This window comes from Triticum dicoccoides, chromosome 7A (genome assembly GCF_002162155.2).
Source record: "Triticum dicoccoides isolate Atlit2015 ecotype Zavitan chromosome 7A, WEW_v2.0, whole genome shotgun sequence".
Taxonomy (NCBI): Eukaryota; Viridiplantae; Streptophyta; class Magnoliopsida; order Poales; family Poaceae; genus Triticum; species Triticum dicoccoides.
Window position 1 is genome coordinate 176,112,708 of NC_041392.1, and position 5,634 is coordinate 176,118,341.

A 5,634-nucleotide genomic window follows, 5' to 3' on the forward strand; every position below is an offset into this window, starting at 1 on the left:
TATTGCTCAAAAGCGACAAAAATCAAGGGTCATTCCTAGACTTTTGCTGATTCAGTTTATAAGGAAAATCGGATCAAAAATCTGGAGTGCACTAATTAATATTTATATATAAATTGCAAAAGCATCCATTGCATGTATTTCAAACCGCTCTCACTCTATGGATCGATAACGATAATATGAAATAAACACATGCACATGCTAGAATTCAATAGAGTATGGGTGTCTGATAGACCGATTTTTCGTCCATACGCAATTTGCAAAATTCATGATCTCATCCAAAAATAATAATGCCATTTATATCTTAATTTAATGCGTAGAACCGCCTTTTACACGTAGATGCACTATGCCTCGGTCCGTTCTCACAAACACGATATATATCTCTCTATCTACCGCATAAGTGCACACACTTTATATGCACCGTCATTTCTCTTTCACACATGCTCACAATCTCTTTCAGGGTGTCGGGGAGTCTCACGCACATGCTCTCTCTGTACCTCTCTCTCTTTCTGACTACCATGTACCACTCTTTTCACTAATCTCAGTTGGAAAACACTATTTCTCTCACATGCATATATACACACACGCACGGTCTCTACTAGCCCTCTATATGCACATATATGTGCCTACGTGTCTCCCGCACGCACATTATCTTTAGGCCTCTCTCGCACATGTACATTGCCCCCCCTCCCCCGACACACCTCTCTCTTAGTAGTTGGCAGATATGATTCCATCATATCATTCGGTAGGATATCCATGACTGTTAGGCTGGATGGTAATACGAGGCAAAGTTTTACCCTAGTTCGGACCCTTGTAGTTGAGTAAAAAGCCTACTCCTGGTACTATATATTAGTGATAGGGGTGTGTACAAAGTACACGTGAGTCGACGAACTAGCCCCCAAACTTTTATAACATACTGGGGGCCTAGGGTTACAAATCATATATAGTCGGCTTATCACCAGTGGGGATAGAGTCCTCCGCGACTCTGGTAGCTAGCTTCGTGTTGTATGTCGAGTCCTCCACATGGGTCTTCGTATAACGCGTCTCGGTCCAACCTATGTGGCGTAGGATGGAACCGACCCATGAGTCCTCATGTTGACCCACCACAACTAGAAATGATGTGCCCACCACACCACACACACAATCGGCCACTAAGAAAACAAGCATATACAATAGTACAATGTTATACATGAAAGTTAATTGCATGGTGCATCCAAAAATATTTGTTCTACATTGTGAATGTTTATATATTCTCCTAAAATATTAGTCACGGGAAAGAGAAACGAAGGGCATATCTCTCCTTGTCTCCACCGGACACCCTCTCTTTCTACACCACTTTCACGTACGCACACAAACTATCTCTCGGCCCTCTAAAAGTATGCATGCCCATGACACATTCACGCGTGACGGTCACTGTATTTCAAGCTAAAGCACTATACGGTCACTGGACTTCAGAATATGCTCATTACGGTCACCGTATACATTCTCGTGGTGATCATACGGTATCTAGCTCACGATACATCTCCGTATTTTCTTGATGACACCGACGGACTTTGCATTTGATGTGTGCTCCGTATTTTGTTGACAACACTTACGGTCATTGTATTTGAAGCGAAAGCACGATATGGTCACTGGACTTCAGAATAAGCTTATCACGATCACCACATACATTTTGCCATGCTAACCAACATGTGGTTGGATGGTTAGGAGGACAATGGTTTCTCGAGCCCACCAGGGTTAAAGTCCCAATGCTCGCATTTATCCTGGGTTAATTTCAGTATTTTCCGGCGATGTGCGTTCAGTGGAAGGAGACGTTTGACTCGACTACGAGGCACCTATGGTGACTTCGTATCTCAAGATCATATGCTGGCTCACTCTCTCGAAGGTGCTCATAGGGGTAGGGTCTGCGTGTATGCGCTTATAGCGGTGAGTGCTTGCGCGTATATATGAGCCCTTGCGTCTGTACCGTGTTAAAAATACATGTTATGATTATACGGTCACTGGCTCACCCGTACAACTCCGTAATTTGTTGATGACACAATCAATTGACCAGTCAAACGTTCCACGTGGCGCAACTAGTGTTGCACCATCGGGAAGCGTAACCGTGGGGCCCACCTGTCAGCACATATATGAAAGAAAAAAATGGTAGTTTGAGTCTGTACTGTGTTAATAAAATACATTTTAGGGTGATCATACGGTCACTGGCTCACCATACAGCTCTATAATTTGTTGATGACACGATCAATTGACCAGTCAAATGGTCCACATTCAGCAGCGCACATTACCATAGGGCCCACCCGTCAGCGCGTATATGACAGAAATGGTAATAAATTAGTGGTCGGTGGGTACTCGAAGTCGTGAGACCTCTGGTTGGCAGTCGCCGATGGTGGGGGCGCGTTAATTGGGCGGTGGGGTGGGGTTCGCCGAAGAAAAATCTCGGCACGAGGGGGGGCTAGAGGGATGGCCGGTGCGGCGGCGGACCGGCGGTGGGGAGTGGTTTCGGGGCGGGCGGCACGGGCCGGCCACGGGCGGCGGTTCGGCTGGTGGTGGCTGGCGGCTCAGGGGGTGGAGTTTGATGATAAACTGCAGGCCCTTGATTTCGTATCCAACGGCTGGAAAATCTAATGAACAGAGATGAAAAAGTCAGTCGATTGACGTGTGGCCTCACCCCGCACGTACACATGCACGCATGCAAGACACACACGCATGCAGACGTGCAACACCGACACATACACATAACGAACACACGCACGCATGCAGGCGTGCAACACTGACATGTACACATGCACTCACGAACACACGCACGTACACACACATGCATGCAACACTGAAACGTACCCTTGCACGCACGCAACACTCGCACGCCTGCATGCACACAACACACGACGCAAGGCACACGCTCAACCTATACGTGCATGCACCCTTTGTTAAGGATATGGATTGTTACGAGTATTAATCAATCTTATCTGTGATAAGCAGAACATTGATGTTTGCAGCGGTCTTTATGAATCACAATGTATCGAACGGGCTATCAACATAGTAGGCTTATCTACATGAAAAGGATGGCGTCAAACTCAGTGAACAATCATCGGTTTATGAAATGTCCGCTTCTGACCGTCCTGGCCCACCAAAGGTTCCTCTGCTGTGCACTGCCTGCGTTGGGTCACTGACATGCAGGCCATGTACCCAAAGAGCCCACACGTCGGTGGAAAAACGACGCGGTGTCCTATGTCAGAGTCGAGGGTGCCACTCGCTACACGCCCGGCTGAACACGCCTCCTTGCCGCATTCAAACGCCTTCATGAAACCCGCCCGTGTGGAAGCCAAGAAACCCACTCTGGACACACATCCGTTCATGACCGAGCCGGCATTAAACGCAACGCCAGCCGAGCTCCTCCCGTCCGCCGTCTATTTAATCTCCTATTTAAACGAGGCCAAACGCCGGCCAAAAATCGCACACCTCTGCCGCTCCCCTATCTCCTCCTTCACCATTTTGTCCACTCTTACAATGGCTTACGAAGAGTAGTTATTCCGCACAAGTCATTTGTCTAGGTTTGTATCTCTCACACACCCACGTAGGTGGGGGACGTGCACGAAGAGAAGAGGTGCACGCACGGCGCACGTACTCCCGTCTCTTTCCCAACCACACTCGTGCGGGTACACGGTGAAGCTCATTTCTGTATGAAAAGGCAGCCCACGTGGTAATTTGACCGTGTACTGGTTGTCCACTTGGTGGAGGGAGGATCGTCTACCACGGGTGAACAAACAAATTGCGACTTGATGCGTTATGTTAAAAAAGAGGCAAACCATGTGGGGCCTACCTTAGAGGCAAGGCTCTATACACTGGAGTACTTTTGATGTGTCCCGTCGACTCACAGAACGAGGAGAAGCTTACTTAGTACGCCGTCTCCCCCGCCCACGGGCGCGGTGGCTCGCAGGATGAGGTGAAGCTTGCTTACTAGTAGTAGTACTGTACGCCTTACGCCCGCTCCCTCACCCACGCGCGCGGTGGCTCGCAGGATGAGGAGAAATTTTTACTACTTCCTCCGTTTACTCCTCGTCCCTACTACCTTGGTTAGAGAGATTATCATATTGTTTGGAATACATATGTCCTTTAGTACTCCCTCCATGTACTTATACAAGGCCACTGTTAAAAAATACATTTTGCATCTATACAAGGCCACAAATAGTAATCGATACAAAAGTTACTACTCCCTCTAAGGGAGTCCTGGATTAGGGGGTGTCCGGATGGCCGGACTATACCTTCAGCCGGACTCCTGGATTATGAAGGTACAAGATTGAAGACTTCGTCCCGTGTCCGGAAGGGACTTTCCTTGGCGTGGAAGGCAAGCTTGGCGATACGGATATATAGATCTCCTACCATTGTAACCGACTTTGTGTAACCCTAACCCTCTCCGGTCTCTATATAAACCGGAGGGTTTTAGTCTGCAGGACAACATACAGAACAACAATCATACCATAGGCTAGCTTCTAGGGTTAGGCCTCTCCGATCTCGTGGTAGATCTACTCTTGTACTATCCATATCATCAATATTAATCAAGCAGGACATAGGGTTTTACCTCCATCAAGAGGGCCCGAACCTGGGTAAAACTTCGTGTCCCTTGCCTCCTGTTACCATCCGGCCTAGACGCATAGTTCGGGACCCCCTACCCGAGATCCGCCTGTTTTGACACCGACATTGGCGCTTTCATTGAGAGTTCCTCTGTGTCGTCGCCATCAGGAAGGATGCCTCGCCCCGTCTTAAAGACAACACCATTGCTAAGGGAGCTTTGGCTGTCAGCCAAGCCCTCCGGCTAGGTGGTTTTCTTATGACTGCCTGTTCGGCTTCTACGTCGATGATGACTCTCGAGCCATCGAAAACAATCTTCATGTCAGCTTGGAACTTGCCGAGCAGTTAGATCCAATGGAGCTCTCCTCCATAAACGAGCTCTTGGATCGCATCGCCGCCCTGGGAGTCGCTACGGATTATGACCAGATTGGGCCTAAACCCGATTTGAGAGAGATTAACTCTCCCCAAGTCACCCATCACGTTGCCGTGGTAGAGGGACAGTGCAGCGACCCTTCATCTATCTTAAGGACTAGCTACGTCCGGATTCCTGATCCCTTCAAGCCGGATACCCGCGTAGGGGAGGATATCACTCAAGACCTGAACTTAGAGTCAGGCGACGGGCTGGATTCATTGGACAACATCCAGTAATCCAAATTTTCAAGTTCGGAAACTCCTCGGCCTCTGAGCCTCAGGTTGGGTGAAGCTTCGGATTAATTCCACCCACCCACCCGAACACAAGCGATCTATCCCAAATCAGGCAAGAGCCCAAAGAAACAGTACATCATTACTGGGCCAGATTCCTCCTGGTTAGGAACAGGATAAGGACTGCCGCGAGGAAGACGCAATCTCAATCTTCTGCAATAATTGCACGGACAAGGGAATCCTCAACGCCATAAGTCGCCGTGATATTACACGCTTCACTGACTTGGCGTCCATCGTACGAAAGTACTGTGCGATGGAAAGCGCCTGGAAAACCGAAATAAAATTTTGGGACGATCCGGCCCTGAATACAAACCAGTCCGAAATAAAAGGGTGCATCATTGCCAGACACCCGGGTCAAACACCAAA